The sequence below is a fragment of the Poecilia mexicana genome, unplaced genomic scaffold (genome assembly GCF_051168715.1).
Source record: "Poecilia mexicana isolate PSO_F unplaced genomic scaffold, ASM5116871v1 scaffold_6, whole genome shotgun sequence".
NCBI lineage: Eukaryota > Metazoa > Chordata > Actinopteri > Cyprinodontiformes > Poeciliidae > Poecilia > Poecilia mexicana.
The window spans coordinates 19,333,183-19,352,091 of record NW_028263375.1 but is presented as its reverse complement, the minus strand read 5'-3'; positions in this window follow the sequence as shown (position 1 = coordinate 19,352,091).

The window sequence follows — 18,909 nt, the reverse complement described above, 5'->3', positions numbered from 1 at the left end:
TTGTAATTACATAACCTCAGGTTCTGACATATTAACAGGATGATGGAAATCTTAGTGGATTTTGAGCAGATTAAAACACCAAGGAAAGAAGAGGAAAAATGCCAAGAGGTATTGAAAGAGGCTTTAGGGTCTCTTTGCGATTTTCAGTATTCTTGTTGTCCTGTTCATTAAGGCTCTAATACTGTAATCCAGCTATAAAGATAATTTTGGATAAAAAAAAAATAATCTTTGACATTAAAAATGTTATGTTTGCCTGGGTTCGGAGGTGATTGTTTCATGGGTGAAACAAAAAGGAAAAATACATTTCTGGGCAAACCAAACAACTGCACAATGCCAGTGTTTGTTTTATTTTTTAGTTCCAAAAAAAGCATAAGAAGAATTCATGTATCCCACTCACGCACTAAACATAGAAAGCCTCAAATGCTGCATTTGTAAAGTTTTGCAATTCTGAGGCTTTCGGTGTTTTTTTTTTTTTTTTCAACAAACACTGAAAGGTCAGAGACATGGCAGAGCAATGTGGATGTCGCTGAAACGTGATGTTCTGGAGGGTCAAAACATGGAATATGGGGCGGTTTTCGCCGTACAACAACAGCAACAACAAAAACATAACAATCAGGGAAGTGGTTTCTAGTGGTGTGGTGACTGTGTGACTGCAGGACAATTTCCTCCAGCCAAAAAACTAGGGGTTAACTTCATGCTCAGATGTTTTCTGTGTGGCACAATCTATGTTTGGTTGATACTTACTTTCAATGTCCAAAAGTTACCTTCTGTGACCTCAATTTGGTAATTTAACAAGTCCGGAATGTCAGTGCAAACATAAAAGTCAGCATTTTTGTCACATTATAACCACAAACATCAATGTATCCATGTTTCAGGAAAACACAAAGTAACATTTAAATGTTAAGTGGGGGTTGGGGGGAATCCTACATGGGTTTCAATGTTTTCGATGACAATAACAAAAAAACCCAAAAAAACAGCATGCTGATTCCCTGAATGTAATTTTCACTGTAATTTCAGCTGCAACCCTTTAGGAGTATAGAGCAGCTTTGCACATCTAGAGGCTGAAATGTCTGTGTCTTCCTCTCAAGTTCAGTCAGGTTGTAAAAACAATCTGCTTATGAACTAAAGTTTTCAAGTCTTTTCGCAGATTCTCAGGTGGATTTAGGTCTGGACATTGACTTGTGAATTTCAACAAAGGGGAATTTATCAATCTAAACCAGGCATGTCCAGCTCTGTAACTCAAGAACTCTATAGGTTTTAGATGCCCCCTTTTCTTCAACACAGCTTATTTAAATTGCTAATTGACTCTCTTACCATGTTGCCATGCTCTATAGAGGCCTGTTAGCAAGCAGTTTGGTTCTAATGTGTCAAGTGATTATCATATAAAACATGCAGGCCACCAACCCTTAGACTGACATAAACCAATCTCTTGTAGCAGACTGACTTTAGGTTTAGGCACAAAATCCTGAATCTGCAAGATGATCCTCAGATTCAGTTACAAGCCTTTTCCAGCTGAAAACACGTTTTCTCTGAAGACTTAAGTTCCTGCTCCCCCCCTCACCCCGTTACCAGCCTTACCACAGCATAATACTTCCACCATTGTGTTTCCCGGTGGAGACATTGTTTTCAGTCACATGTGCTGTGTAAGTTTTTCTCCCTCCACATGGTGTTTTAATGTAGATCAAAAAGGTTTTTTTTTTTTTTTATCAACCTGCTGTTGATAAAACACCTGCTGTTGATTTATTCCCCACTTAACTTGTGGTAAACTGTGAATGTAAATTATTGTGGTTTTCATTTGAAAATGGCTGACTTTTAATCACACTTCCATAAAGTCTGATTATTGATATTTGTGGATATATCCAGATCTATAAAGGGCATATTGTCTGCTTCTTTCAACAGCCATTACTGCCATAATGTTTTTCTTTTACGATTATGGATTGAACGGAGGCTTCCGTAGTCCAATCCTCTTTAGGACATTTGCTGATCTGTCCAGTAGCTTTTTGTTCTCTATAGTTCTTTGACAAACTTGTGTAACCTTCACAGAACAGTTGCATTTATAGAAAGATTAACTTGCGCACAGATTGACGTCAATCCATCTGTTTGTATTTTATTAAAAGCTAAATATTGCTTTTAATTAAACTTAGTTAAAGGTCAGCGTTTTGTAACATCTAAGTGTTCGTTACATTAGCATTACCCAGATGACTCCTTACTTCACTCTTTCGGGGAATTTATCATTGCTTCATGCCAGTGTCGCCGTGCAGAGGTCACTGAGGCACTACATGAGGCCCAAACAGACATGCTGAGCACCGACCCGCTATCCTCATAACCACCGTAAAACTGAAGCAGAAAAACGTATTCACTCGATTTAACAATAACAATGAAGCGTGAAGAATTTAATCTTTAAAACGCGAAGACAGACAATGAGTGATGCTGGCACTTGTCGTGCCAGTGGAGACATAATAAAGCAGGCTTCACAATCACCAGGGACACTCCCCTCAATGTTTGAACAACATATAATTACAGATCAGGAAAGGAGAGCCCATTCTGAGGGGAAAATAGCAATCTCTGTTAATTACAAGGCAGCCTATGATCCATACCTCTCCCTCACTTCAAAACCCTGTGCTGCATGAGTGAGCTGGGTTAGCTGGCAATAATGTTTCTGTTCAGGTAGATGTGAAGAGCTCAGAGGGTGGCAACAATGCCATGTGTAATAACACACAAATCGCCAAATAATAAAATAAATAATTTTGGCTCCTAAAAATGTCTGTTAAACTAAAATCTACAGCGCTGGAAAGCAAATGTGCCCCTTTGCATATGCCTTTTGTTGTGCTTAAATGTTTCAAATTGTTTAATTTGCGACTACAGATAAACACTTGAGTTTCTCTTGCTGGGATATTAGTATTTTAATCCTGGAAATGTTCTTTGTTTGCTAGAAGGCTGACTTTATGACTGTCTTTATGTGGCTCTGAATATTCAGGTGTGAATCCATCACTACACTTCAGTTTTTGGCCTGATTGCTAGTTTCTAGTTGTAATAGCTGAAGTTGTGTGTTGACGTCTAGATTGTTCCTGTAATGTAGAGGTGTGTTTCATCAGCATAGGTGTCATAGCTAATCTTGCTTTCTCCTATAACCTGAGCTAGAGGGAGCATACAAATATTGAATAGCAATAGCAACATAAGGAAAGCCTTTGATTTCTCTTTGGCCCGCAAGAATTTCTTTTTATCTTTTAACTCCTAATTTCTTTCTTTTTTTTCTAAATCATGAACAGTGACCTCTTTACTCAGACCCAGAGATGGGTCTATTAGACCCTAAACTGTGCACGGTCCGGCAGGGTCACAGTGACCCTGCATGCGCTCTTATGAGGTTTTTTGTGTGTGTGTGTGTGTGTGTGTGTGTGTGTGTGTGTGTGTGTGTGTGTGTGTGGTTTTGTGAACTGTCGGTCCATCAGTTTCGCTGCTGTCCAACCGTGACATTTGCTGCACGCCCCCTGAGCATCGCAATAAGACGGTGGGACGGTTACATATTTTTCTGTGTTCTTTTGTTACCACCTGAATGGCATGTCATTGTGTTCTTTAAGTAATTTTGGTGGCCTATCCACTCTTGAAAAGGCTGCAGTCTTAAAGCTTTAAAAATTGCTTTGTGACCCTGTAATGACGTCAAGGTTTCTAATGCTATGATTTCACTTGACTCGAAAATCTGCAGATTTGGGCATGGTATGTTACTTTTTGAGATCTTTACTCCTACTTCATGTTTTCGTTTAAAGTGCTTTCTTGGAAATCACTTAAAACCCATTTTGGTAAAAGCCAAAAAAGGTTTGGCTTTTACTAATGAACTGAACTCAGACCTTAATGAAAAAAAAAAGTTTATTGATTAAATTATGATTTCTCATAAAAGAGTGCATTTACATTTTCAAACATTTGAAAATATGTTAAACTTTTTTAAAATCAACCAATTATGCCAGCAGTGTATTTAGTTGTCCTCCCCTCCCCCCCAACATTTAAAAATCACAAACAGTTCCCTCAGGACGCTCTTTCAATTGACAAGTGTTTAGTTGGTTGTTCGTGCAACACTTGAATGAGTTCCAGCATGTGTTTCCAGCTGTCATTCTTTCAGACACACAAACAGGCTCCTACACCCTCCAGCTAACAGTGTAGGCACAATATGGATGTTTGTCTCTCTCTAGTCCCATGAATGTTGTGGTTATCTTCCCAAACCGAGTGAAAGAAGTTCTATACTGACCCTTACCAGCTCTCAGGGGTTATAAAGTTCATTCCTTCTTTTTCTTTCTCTTCCTCTCTTTGACCTTTTACTTTTTTGTGCAACTTCTGTTTTTATGTGTTGCAAGGACTTCTGCTGAAGTTCTTTTTTGTCTTGATGCGCAAAAAAAATCGCCCATAACAACATTGCCACCAACTTTCGATTATTAATCTGCAGAAATCTTTTGCATGGGAGGATGGGGATTACTCTGGGTACTTTCAGGGGCAAAGTGCTAGACTCTGCTTCTGTTTTCCTGTACCATTGTTGTTCCTGCTGCTGCTGTTGCTGCTGTTGATCTCCTGACCCATTGGGCCCCCGGGAGGGAGAGGTCTTCCCATTTTTGCTCCTCATTTTCCCTCTTAATTGCCCTTCCTTGCCACTTCATATTGTTTTTTGCCAGACTGCTGGCTCCCTATTGGTCACTCAAGTCACCAGGTGATCAACATTTGTGGAAAATCAGCAGGGAGAAGTAAAAAGGGAAAGGCTTACATTTCAAATCAAAACCATGCAGATAAAACTGGGTAAAAGACAAATATACAACAACAACACAGTTCCACCTTGGGACAATTACGTGACAATTTATGACAAATTTTGCAGCAATTGTCGCATGTACAACATGACCAAAGGATGCAGATATTTCTTGGGAAATTGCTCCAGGAGGACATCACAGTTATGCCATTTGGATGCCACAAGCTATTCTCCTTTGAGAGCTGCCATGAAAACTGCACTTGTTTGTGTTTGCTGTGCCACCTTTCTGCCCAAGATTGTCAATTTAATCTCTTTCTTCAGTAAAGCGGGCAGAAAGATGTAAATTTGAGGGCAGAGTCAAGAAGCAACAAAGTTTTTGCTAACTACTTCTGCTTACATAAACTGATCAACACAAAGGGTACTTGCTCGCAGGAAAGCAAATATGCATACAGTACTTGAATATGCATGTATATTTAAAAACAGGCAAGTATGAACATGTCAGTGCCGCTTCACACACACAGAAACACACTTATTTGTGTTCATGGAGCCCTGCTAATGATGGGTGGCAGCTTGATGTTTGTGTGTGTTCCAAAAGAATTGGCATTACTACTTGGGCCAAATCAGCAGCCAACAGCAGCAAGCTATTAACAAAACAGTTTCTTTGTTTGTTTGTTTTTTTTGTTGTTGTTTTTTTTTCCCTTTTCTTTTTCTTGAGAGGCGCCAAGCAATTAAGGGTTTGCCTTTGGGAGACCAGCAAACCATGCCACAGCGGAGAACGTATGCAGAACAATAGAAGACATGTTGGAGGAACAGATTTTTATCCTGGCTGGTGGCATTTTAACATATGGAGAGCAGTTCAGACCATCCTGGTCAGTGTTATGACATTCAAACTGAGATAAAAAAAATAAATAAATCAATCAATAAATAAATAAAACAGGATTGGGAGGCAACTGCTCTTCACAAAGGACGCCAGAAGTGACAATTTGCCTCAAAATGTTTGTCCCATCAACAACCGGTTTGATGTCGGTGAATTACTGCTGGCTGACAGGCTGCGTTCATGAATTTAATACTAGCAGATGAAAAGAGCTCTTGCCATTCGTGGCCATGAGGCGGTAAAACAACAGCAATCAAACATAAACAACTCCTGTTAAACTGCTTTTTATCAGCTGTTATATTGCACCACTTAAACAAAGCAGATAAGCAGATATGAGGAGAAGGATGGAAACTACTTGTTCACCTCTGCAGTTATTAAATGAAATGTATCACTTTAAATGGAAAAACTACTTCAATTTCCAATACCTAACTGCCTATCAACCTATCTATCAATTTTTAAACATTAATCAGAGCTTAATGGAAAACATGCTGAACTCCGTACAGGTTGTTATTTCAAAATGGTACTTGTAATCTGAAAATTTTAGATATATTGGAACAAAAAATTAAAATCTGTTTTATATGTCTTATATACGAAGAGACTGGGGAGTCTTTTAAACCTGTCCTCTGTATGGACTGTGGTTATAAAAACAGTTTGCCCTCATGCCCATATTGCATCAGCGCGTTGCCAGCAACCTCACAGGTCACAGGGTCCATAGTCTACCCGATGGTGCAAAAATCACTGCTCATTATGGGAAAAGAGATAATCTGAGATAAATAGGGCAAGTGTGCAGCATGGATGGGCTTGATTAATGTTCAGCCACATAATGCTAAATGGGAGGATGTGGCTGAGTCATAAAAGTTGGAGAATGAGAGATAATGTGGATTTATAGAGCTGGTAGGGGTAATGAGTAGACAGGCTGTTGTGATTGAGACTGAGAGCGACACTTCAGATGAGTGATATAGGTGGGGAGTATATGTGGAGCTGGTACCAGAGCATGTGGTCAGGAAACCTTATTTTGTTCGATGCAAATTAAATCAACCACTACTATCATCACTGTTTTACAAAGACTGTAATTATATAGGCACCAGGCCCCCCTCGACCCTTCAAGGATAAACGTATGGATGTTTGGATGTATGGATGGATGGATGTTTGGATTATTGTCATGGTGACAAGGCAAAGTAACATGACTTTTTAGCTGGGTCACTTTCAGTTTTAGACATGATTGTGAAACCTTTTTGGACTTCTCTGTTGTTATGAGGTACAAAATGAAAAACAGACCTAGAAAAGAGAAAATGACCATGTTTCCCAGGCTGTTTTGTTTTGCTAAGGCCACTTTATGCTAATCGCGGTTGTGGGTTAACTTTGAATTGACATGCCAATTATGTACTTTGTCCAGACGAAAGACATATTTCTAGTCCGCACAGTGGATCCTTCCACCTTATGAAAATCGTCCATACCCCCCCATGAACGTTTTTAGATGTTCCAATTACTGGAAATTTCAGTGCACTCTCTCAGGATTTTATTTGATAGACCAAGAGTGAATCATTGTAGGGTGGAAGGAGAATACATGGCTTTCAAAAAATGTGGTGCATGCACTTGTATTCAGCCCCTTCTTTCTTCTGACATGTTTGTTGTAGTAAACACAAGTGGATTCCTTTGTTTATAACAAATTATGACATCTCATTAGTAGGTTAAGTTCTTATATCTGAAGGTTTCTGGGGGTCTGTGGTTCTTTGTAGCTGAATTAGTAAATCAGCTGCAGCTTGTGGAGAGGCTACAGCCTCCAATGCGGTTGTCATGGGTTTGTTTCCCGGTCTCGGGCCATTTGATGACTTCCCCTTCTCTCTCTACCCTCTTTCCTGTCAAATTACTGTTTACTAAAGGCTGAAAAAAAATCTTTAAAAACGAAAAGTTCCCTGGGGTTTTTACTACTTGACTTCATAGCTTTGTTTTCATTTTTTTTGTGAATGAAAAACAAAGCTATGAAACCTTACTAATCCGTGTTTCTTTTAACGTCATTAACCCAGAACATCATGAGTTACTTCCTCTTGTTGCTGCAGCTCCAGCACGCCATGAGGTTTTGAATGACCTAGAGATGATGTAACCATAATGACTTCAACCTCAACAAACATTTTTGGCCAACAGAATCCTGGTTTGTCCCCTTCTCCGTGTTGGCTAATTCCTATCGTTGTAAAAGTGCATGTTCCCTAAATGCATGCCTGCCCATGTGTTTTCTTTTCTTTCTTTTTTTTACAGAATTTTAAAAGTTTTTTCTCAGGTGTTTGTGTGTAAAATGTGTTTATTAGAAGTTTCTTTGACAGGTAACCAGGAATTATCCGGTGGCTTGCTCCCCAGACAGACCGTGCGTACACAGTGTACCATGGGCAGTAATTGTGGGCTCAACGGGGAGCGAGGCTACACCAAGTTAACCTTATTATTATCATTAAAGCGAGAGTTAGCCAGCTGTCTGAGACCAGGTTAAACAGACAAACTGTCGCTCGGTGAATCAGGTGCCCACTAGTAGCAATTACTGCCAGGTCATCCCTGCAAATAACAATCTGTCTTTATTTAAGCTGCGCCTGCTGAAACAAATTATTGAACATTTGAAAATAAAAGGTTGCACTACTGGTTTTCCTTCTCTAGGACAGCGAGGCAGTGTGTTGCGAAATTGTACTTTATTGGCCCCACAGGTTTGGCCACCTGGAGTCATCGCTCTTGTAAACAATGAGGTCTCCTCAGCTCCTGTTCCCGAACATCCAGCTGCGAGTTTCTGTAACAAACTGTACCTGTCCTTCTGCTCGGGGCCCATTTAACAAGTGAAACCGCACAGGCAGGTGCTCAGCATTACTCCAACAGCGTTGACAAGGATTGCGATTATTCGGATGGGGAGAAGTGAGCCGATTCCTGAAACTCCCCCAGTTTGTTTCGTTTCAACCTTTTTCAATGTTGCAAGTTCAAAAATGCCAGACACACCAAAAATAAGAAGATAAGATAAGACACGATAAAAGTGAGAAGTAACATTAATACATTGCTGACCATAAACATTAATGTCCCAATAATTTTTTAAGATCTTCTCATCTTAAACATGAAAATTATTAAATGGTCAGCAGGACAACTATTAGTCATGCACTCCATAAATCTGGCCTTTATGGAAGATCTGAAAAGAGAGCGCCACTTTGCATTTAAAACCATGAGAAGGCTAATTTAAAGTTTGCAATGCGCCGTACAAGGAGAAAAGCAAAAAGGTGAAAGAAGGAGGTGCAGTGAAATCAGACACAAATGCAACTTTTTGGCTTCCACGCAAATTGCTGCTTGTGGTAGAATACTAACGCCATATCAGCCCATATCACACCATCTCATGGTGAAACACAGGGGTGGAAGGAGAGTACTGTGGGGATAATCAAGAATGGGTACAGAAGTTGCTCAAAATTGGTGGGAAGATGAATAAAGACAGCAACGTCCTGGAGAAACCAACCAGCAGCTGCAAAAATAGAGACCTGCGTGGAAGTTGACCTTCAACAACTCAATGGACTGTTTAAAATTAAAGCATGTTAATGACTTATAATGGCCTAGTCCAAGATCTTCCCTAAATACAATTGAGAATCTGTTGTAAGATTAGAAAACTATTGCTCACAGATGCTCTCCAGCCATTCCAACTAAGATTGAACAAAAAAAAAAATTAAAAAAATAACCATTTCTGAAAAAGTTCAAGGGATATGAATACTTGCATAACACTGATTATTTTTTCCTTTTTTTTTTGTTCTACTAAGGGTTTCTTTGAGGACAAGTATTTTCCTCAAAATAAGAGGAAAAAAACCCTTCTTACTATGGATCTCCCGCAGGTCAGAGGAGAGACAGAGTTCTTGCAACAGACTGGCAAAGCAAACAAAAACACGGAGCAAAACATCCCCAGACAACAGACAAAGTTTTATCAATAAAGATGTCCTTTCTATGAAAATAAACACACCGGCCAAACTAAACACGACACCGGATCCAGGACTGTTGTCAGACGTTCGCCAGCAGACGTTGTTGAGGGGAAGCGTGCGGTGCGGGGGATAAGCGATGACGCCACAGGGCCTTTCCCCTCCCTTTTCCCTGAATGTTCCTCCCCACCTGTCCTGGTCCACATTCCTGCAGTATCACCTGCTCAGCTGTGAGTGAACCCCACAGAGACTGTCCAGCGGGTCTCTCTGTCCCAGGCTTCCCAGCAGTCTGACAATAAGGGATGATGCATCTGTCAGCTCAGCTTGGCTCCCCTGAGTCAACAATATTGGGCTTTATTTTTATTTATTTATTTTTTTTGCATAGCGGATAACGGGGAGGGGAACAAAAAGAGAAAAACAGGGAGATTAAAGGACTCGGTCACACTTTTTTTTGTTATCGTGCACGTCTGAAAATATGTTAATATAAAGGAAACAAAATACACTGTACATCACAGGTTTTTGTTGTTCTTCTTCAGGGTTTTTACTCGGGCCTTTTTTTACCAACCAAGATTTTAACATCAGCTCCCACAAAAGAAAACAATCTTTGACGTCTTAAGACAGTAAAAATTAAAACTTGGAGAACAGAGCAACATGTTTTGGAAACCTCAGACATCTTGGAAAAAAAGCAAAGAGAGTTTTAATATCTTCGATTTACAAGGCACTTTGTGTGTGCGTGTGTGTGTGTGTGCGTACGGATGGTTATTCAAACAACAGGTGCCAAATATAACATGGCATAAAGGCATGGAGTTATCTCAGTCAAACTTCCTGCTTGTGCAGAAACAAACATTAAAAAAATAAAATAAAATGGGACAGCGTGTAATTTCGAGCACGCTGGTACGGTGACTGTGTGCAATACTGAGTGTTATTTGATAGAAGCGTGCCTAAGAGGATGCACATGTGTGCGTACACGCAGCATCTGCAGCTGTCCGTGTGTGTGTGACAAAGCAAAACAGTGGAGGGAAATGAATGAGGTATGTGCAATGGCTTGCTGCTCTGTTATGTTCATTAGGAACAAACGCATGTCAGACTGCGTGCGTGTGCGTGCGTGTGCGTGTGTGTGCAACTTCCATGTGTGTCTGTCTGCTAGAGTGTGTTCACAGAGCTTCAGCACAAATTCCTGGGAAACAGTAGGAGGCATGGAAAAGGTCCGCGACGCAGTGTTTGCTTGTCAGAGTGTGTGTAACATCACTGACAGCAACACGAGACAGATGCTGACACTGTAGCAGATTACCAAGCAAACAATGGTTATCGTCAATCAGCTGACGTTTCTCCCAATTTCCCAACTGTTTCAGGTCGAGAGGAGCCTTCGATCCCGGTACGAGTGGGAGTGAGAGCCAGCCTGTTCTTTGAAATCGTCCTTGCTTTTGTTACTGCTGGTACATCACAGATGTGTCCGTAGGACATTTTTCCTGAATGTCCATTGAATATCTAGAATGCAACTTTGTTTTGTACAAGGTTGGGGTAGTTCCAGAAAGCACCTTTAAATCAGTTTTACTTCGGCTTCAAAAGGAGCACGCAGTTGTTGCCGCTCATTGTAAAGATTTGGAAAACGTAAATGAGTTGCAGTAGCATAATCGTACAAATGATTTTTAAACCCAAACTTTATTTAGTTAATTTGTTCAGTCGAGAAAAAATGGCACAAGGAAATAAAAGACTTTTTTATGTGTGATGTATGGAAAAGAATCTGTGAAGAAACCGTGTTGGAGTTCACAGCATCATGAGTTCTGGACATTTAAAAAGTATATATTGTCCCATTAGTCAGAAAACTGAAAATTTGTCATGATTGTGTTTTTCAGTAGGATGCTAACCCAAAACACATGGCCAAATTAAATTACAGAAATAGTTAGTCAGACTCAAAGGCAATCTTCTTTTGGCCATCTTGATCTCCTGACTCAAATCCTATAAAACTTTTGTGAGGGGAGCTGAAGAGAAGAGAGCATGAGGGCCCTGGGCTCTGGATGATCTAGGGCACAAACAGCTAACATGGTCCAGATGGACTCATGTGGTCAGTGAGGTCATCCAATACTTAAATAGTTCAGATGACTGAGAGAAATTATGCAAAATTACACGGGTGAAGATCCCCTTCCTCATAAAGTTAGAAAACACAACGAGGCTATGCTACCGAAATAAAAGATTATCTATTGTTTGCACATCTTAAAAGGAGCTTCAACAAACATGGCGGTCTTTGCATAAGCATATAGTCATATTCACTAAATTAGAATATGGGTTCTGATGAGGTTCATATTAAAAGTACCTTTTGAAATAGGAACTTTTAAGAAGATATTAAATATGTCTTTCATTAGACCCACACCTGTGCATTAAGCATGTTTTTATTAGCCTGATGTAAAATTCTAATATTATATTATATTACTAATGTTATATAATCATATATAACATAATATTGTAATATTCTGTAATCTCAAATGTCATGTTTTCATTAGTAGTATGCCAAAAATCATCATCATTAACAAACATCAACAGAAAAGTTTTAAAACATCAGTCTGTGTGTAATTCATATAATTTACTTGAGTTACTGAAATACATGAACTTTTCAATAATATTCTAACTGTCTGAGTAATTTTTTTCATCACGTTGTATTTTACTTAGGGGATTATTAGGGTTGCATCTTTAATAAAGTAGCAGTTCTTGTCAAAAGCAAAAGTCTTCTGCCTAAAAGCACAGCGACTCAGAGAGCTTACAAGCTTGGTTATCCACAGTACATACCCAATATTCATAGAGGATATGTTTAGGCTCACTGTAAATTACCTAAAATCAAATATACTGTGCGACAAGACAGACAATAAACACTTTTTACAACATCCAATCAAAATGTATGGTCCTTTTTATAGAAGCCATTATATTAAAGTTATTGAGGTCATTTTCCATGCAAGGCTGTTCATTTCCCAGCACAGCTCATAGAGCTGGGCCGACCTCCAACACATTTTACTGAGAGTTTCACTTCTACTGCCGTTCCCAAAAAGCTCCTGAACACAGATACTGGAGCAGCCGATCGCCCCCTGGTTGACTTTTTGCACAAACCTTTCACCGTGCTGCAAACTCACGGGGTACGTGCTGAAGATGTGCGTCGACGTGACTTGACTGTGGGAGTGAACGTCAGACTCGGAGGCATTGCTCGCGAACTGCATGCTTCTGAGCAGGTGGATACAAAAACCGCCTTAAGCACGAGGGAAGAATGTAGCACAAAGATTTGCACGGCCAGCAAACTGGAAAAGAGAATTCCAGTTTGCTCCAAGCAACATTTATATACTTTTACCACCACGAAAAAATGGAATATTGCAAAAACGTATTGCAATGTTGCAACTTTTTAAACAAAACTAGCTAATAAATTAAATTATTTTAAAATACATTAGACGATTGGGAATTTAAATAAAAATACAATTCTTTCATTTACTGGAACTCTACTTAATCCCCGGTAAGTTAGGTTTACAATGGTAAATTAAGCTGGAAATAAATTACAGTCTTTTTTGGATTTTTTTTGCTCAAAAACAGCAGAAAAACCTGCTTTTATATCACTAAAAAACACATCTTATAATATAAATGCATTTTGAATTTGAGGCTTACCTCTCATAGGACAAAGGCCAAGATGTCTACTTTTTCAATCACAATAAACAACGCAAGTAACTCTGGTTTCACAAAAAAAAAAAAAAAAAAAAAAAAAATCATATATCATTTTACAATGTTTTGCTAAGTCATTTAAAAATAAGGACAGAGTGGGGATCAGGGCCAGGACAGTAGGTCATGATCATGAAACATTATATCAGTTTTAATAGAATTCATATCTAATTTTGTATTAAACATTACAGTATCAATTGTTTTAATCTTACTTTTTTCCCCAAAATGAACCTTGGAACGACACTTTGCATGACAGAACTTGTAACTGCTTTATCTGATGGTCCTGTTTTGGTGAATACGATTAGTGGAAAATATGTTGCCCGAAGCGAATTCCTTTTGTCCCACCTTAGCATATGAGTGGGTACTTCCCTTACAGAGTCTATTTCACTGCCCTGGTCAGCAGAATATCAGGGACATGGAGAACGTGTGTGTTCCGAGGAAAGGCTTAAAGAGGGATTGGAAATACAAATCTTGACCTCGGGTGTGGAATTCCAGGGTCGGCATTCGAGGAACATGCCTAGCCCTAGGAGCAGGAGAGCCCAAAACCCCCTCTGGGCAACTTCGCCCTTACACAACACATTTCCAAAACACACACACACACACACACACACACACACACGCCTATGCACTCGCACACCAGACCAGCACAACAAGCAGACAGTCCCCTGCCCCCTTCCTTTTGTTGTTGTTTTTTTTTTTCTCCTCTACCCCCTCTCACAATGGAAAGGCATCTCCACGTTCCAAGAGGCCACAGCGAGAGATCTGCTCAGCAGCGAAGCAACAAACACACAGTCCGGCTTACACTGGGCTTCTTCTCTGCACAGTAAAGGATTTGTTTTTTGTTTTTTTTAGCTACAAGACACGAGACAGGTGCAGCAGAAACGCACACGATCACATTCTTTTGTCCAAACGAGAAAAGATGCCGATGAAACCATTTACAGGTTCCATCAAGCAGCGACAAACTTTCTGAACTGGAAACGGCGCAGCTGAGGCCCCCGGCAGCCTTGATTCACTCACAGAATTGCTGTCAGTACAAAGCTCCTTTGAGCTTGCGCATTGTCTCCTCCCCGGCTTGTTCCCTATGATTAGTCAGCAATCTGCTATCATACAGGGCTCTGGCCTACTTCTGGACAGGAATTCGACCCATGACATCAGTCTGCACCAAAGAAGCCAAAGTCTGTCCAGTGTAGGCCTGGTACAGATGAGGTGGATTATAATTGTAATTTGTACTGGCTTGCAAAGGTATTCACACCCCATATTTTGCCATATTTTATTTTGATCCCGTTTTTTCTGAAGATGCCACAATAAAGAGGAGCCAAATACCAACTGACACCACAGTTTTAAGATTTTATTCTGAAAAAAATGTGATTTTTTTAAAAATATTTATCTTTTTGTTTGTTTTCCATTAGTCTGCCACATAAATTCTTTTGAAAGTAATAAGTTAGCGGTTGCAACATAAAAAGCTGGAGAAGGCACGGGGAATTTTGCAAAGCACTGTTTTATGTTTACTTTATAGAAGATCGTCTTTATAAACTTTGAGAAATTGCACAAAAAAAAACATACTGGCAACGCAGAAAAGCCTGATGTGACCTGGCAGAACTGGAACAGACAGAAGGTAAACACCAAAATGCTGTTGTGGTGACTTGTTCTCTAATTCAATCAAGACTGCGGCACTCAAAAAACAAACCACAGCCATAAACCTTAACTGTCTACCAAACTGTTTTCACTTTCTTAACCTTCACCACACCTTTGGCTGTCCGAGTCGCACACAAATCTCAAATATTAGAGGACGATTAAAGTGATGAATTAAAGATGTCGGAGCTGCGCCGTCACACAATCTAATTTGCGGTCGGGGAAACAGACCGTCTGTAACGCTTGCATTTCAGGCTTTGTGCTCATTTCCCGAAATTTTATGAGTTCCTAATGGCGAAAACACACGCACTCACTCAGACAAGTAAAAGATGAATAAAGAAAAACAGAGACGGAGGAGGGGCGAGAGGGAAGAAAAACAGAAAACGTGAGAACAGAAATGGAGAAGAAAGACTGATTAATCCTCCCTTTTCAGGTGTTCTCAAGACGATTGATTCAAACTCCCCCCTGCCCTCCTCCGCCGCCGCCGCCCTTCCCGACCTGCCTGCCGCTCTGTGAGGTCGGTTTTGGTGTTCCTTTCTTCCTCATGAATGGCACCTTTGCATCAGTTACCCAACAAAAACATCCTTCAGATGGAAGGGGATGAGGGGCGACCAAGAAAGGAGGGGTGGAGTTGGTTCGCAGAGGGAGTGTGGGAGACAACCTCCTCGTAGCACATTCCAGGCTTTTGTCATCCCGAGGAATTTGTTTCCTGTCAGCTTCTTAAGCCAATAGATAATACGTTATCAGGGATGAGGGGAGCCTCGACCCCAAACCCCGCCACCTACGACGAGAATGGAAAATGTATATCAGGAAATGCCTTCAAAGTGAGACGTCTTATGCTGTGATAAATCTCGGCTGGCTAATGTTCAAGGTGGCGTGTGTTAAAACAGACCAGGGAGACCCCGTTGGCGGGGTCAAAATCTGAAGCGCGAGAGAGGAAGATGAAAAGAAAAGCCAAGCAGTCTTCTCAGGACGCCACTGAAAATAATTATCCACAGAGACGATAGGGTTTCAGAGACTGACAGGTTCTGATGCGGTATGCCACGCAGGGATGTTTACACATCTTTCTCCATTATGGATGTTTTGGGGCATTATTTCATTGCTATTAGGCTCTAATTTACGAGGTGCTCTGAACATAAGCTCTTTCGGTTTTACAGCACTGTGTTTCCCGCTCTCTGCAAATAGATGTGTGGACCCTCTAGACGGCTAGCCTGGGGCCAGTAAACCTCTCACAGTAAAGGCAACCGCAACCATTCTCTCAGAGTTACATCACTTTTCCAGGTCCCAATTGTGAAATCAAGGCTCAGCTGTTGCATTCCTTTTCCTTGCTTTTATTCTCTCTCCTTCTTTCATTCAGTAGCAGAAATTAAGACTCGCAAAGCCACAGATAGGGAGATGCCTAAAGCGACATTTCAGGATTTTCGGGGTGATAATCAGTTGAAAGGTTAAGTTAGATAGTATACTACTGGCTCTCTTGGCATCTTTATTTAGTTCACATACAGATTAGATGCTCCAGCTCCGTCTAAGAGCCAGTCTAGCTGAGGCAAAGACCTCCTTCAGGCTGGTGTTGGCATAGAAGTGTAAAACTTCTGTGGCCTTAAAACTTCTTCAAACTCAAAAAGCGCCATCGCAGTTTGTTTTTTTTACAAGTGTTATTTTATGAGCTGCTAAAGTGTCCTGTTTACATTTAGTGGTTATTTAGACAGAAGTCAATGGTTAATTACACAGGAAATGGACATAGGAGGTAGAGTGCCAACAATAATCATGAGAAACATGTTGCAAGAATGCTACATGTGAAGGGTTTGTGATCAGAGTTACACCCATAACCTCTGTCTCTGTATCTTTCCTATATATATAAACCTCTTGTAATAATGCCTCACATTCAAAAAAATTAATTATAATAAATTTTAACTTAAAATTGAACTTAATTTTAAGTGAAATTTGCTTTCCTGAAGCACAAAAGGTATTCCGATATTTACATTTATGTTAAAGTGTCTTGTTATGCTTTACTGTTAAAAATTACCGAAACTTAGTGATTTTATGAGGTCATAGTCCTTAAGCAGCTCATTGAAGGTAGATTATTGAGCTGCTTTCGGACTATGACCTCATAAAATTACTATTAATAATCGTGCATTTCATTCTACTTTCTTTTTTTTTTCAAATTCATGTTTTTTTTTTATTCTATAATTTTCTGAATCCCTTTTTAGGTTAAAGAAAAGCATTCTTTAACCTAAAAAAAGGCATTTAACCATGTGTTTGATGTATAAAGCCCAATAAGAATAAACCCCCCAAAACGTTTCTTTTTTTTTTGTATAGCTCTTAAAAATCCACTTATAGGTAACTTCTAATGAAAACAAAAGTAATAAATGTCTCAATTCAAAGAAAATAAAATCCACTTTATTTTATGTTCAACATTCCTTGAACATAAAATAAAATTTCCCACTGGACTTCAGTGATTATTCTTTACCTTGTTTTCAGGATACTTTTCTTCCTTACTCAATTCTTTAGACATTTTAACAAGGCAACCTGGACATATCACCGTATCTTCACATGTTTTCCTCATTCATCACTTTCCGTGCCCACGACCCACTTGGAAGGAAGTGACTGTGGATCAGTGGTATGTCCACAGAATAAACAGTGGCTAGCAGAGGCCTGGACCGGGCTTATCAGGTCTGCCTGATTGACCCTCCACTCCCTCTTTGTTTAGACGTCCTGACAGGCGGGTCACCGCTCCACATCCTTCTCCGCCTTCGCTCCATTATTCCCACAATTTTGTGCTGTAAAAGTGAAAGGCCATGTTTTACTTCTTTACTTGAAGGGCAAACAAGCCGACCGAGGTGCTTTTGGGGAAACCAAACACTGACATAAAGAGGGGGACCCTTGTGTCTGTCTGAGACACCGCATGTCCTGCTGCTCAGACAGGCATCTCTGATATGTGGCTCGTTCTGAAGAAACAGCAGGGAAAGGTAAAGACATGTTGTGGGCCGTTGACAAATATTTACTGCTTGCTCGGACAACAGGAGGAATGCGGAGGAACGTCTCTATCAGGAGTCGCTTACCCCCCGCCTTCGTCTTTCCCCTCTGTGTGTGTTCTTCAGCTGTTCCCAAGGTCTGTCTGAGGGCGCCGCGGCCCGTCACTCTGTCAGATTAAAGGTCCGCTCTCTTGCTCTTCCTTTAAATGCCACACGCTTTGTTTTTCCTGAGGAGGGGTGCAGAATGCGTGTGATCTCTCGTCGGGCTCCCTCTCATCCATCTCTGCCAGAAGCCGAGGGGGCAGAGGGGCTAAAAGGGGTTCAGGAGGGGGCAAGGGGCAGGGTTACACTGGGGGAAGAGCAGGGTCAGAGGTTAAGCCAGGCTGACACCTCCCTCACCCCTCTGGCCCACCAGCTCACCCATAATCTTTGCACTATACCAGCAGAGACCTGAAGACACAGAAAAACACACAGCCCTCTGACTATGAGTAATAAAGTCTTCCTCTGACATTTTGCTCATGTCTTCAACACTGCTGTTATTCATGCAGAGCGTGGCTTGTTATTGAGTACAGATGTGGAAATGTAATGAGCAGCCGCTCTCGCTGGCACAGAAAGCGTGGCAACGAACAGTGGGCTCCACTGTGGGGGAAGACAGATGGAGACGGACGGAGAAAATGAAAAGGCCTGAGATGGAGGAGATGAGACGGGCCGAAGGAGTTTCAGGTTGGTTCACAGGTGCAGAGAAAGTGTTGTTCAGAACCAACTGTGATCCCTTGCAGTAATTGGAGCCCTGCAACAATATATCTTTTCCTGCACGTCCTGCTGTGTCTGCTTGAGAAGAAAAACAGGACCAATGAGATAAGCTGGTTTCGATAAGAAAAAGATAAGGGGAAAATTATTCAAAGTTGCACCGTGAATTTGTCTATTTTGTAATTTTCTTCTTGTCTGTTTAGCACGTGCTAAAACATTCAGGTTTCGTTGCTACAGCCACAAAATTTGACGCATTTTCATAGTGATAGACCAATGTGAATTAGCGTTCTAGTGCATTAGTGTGAAATAGAAGTAAAATCATCCATCCATTGGAAAAAA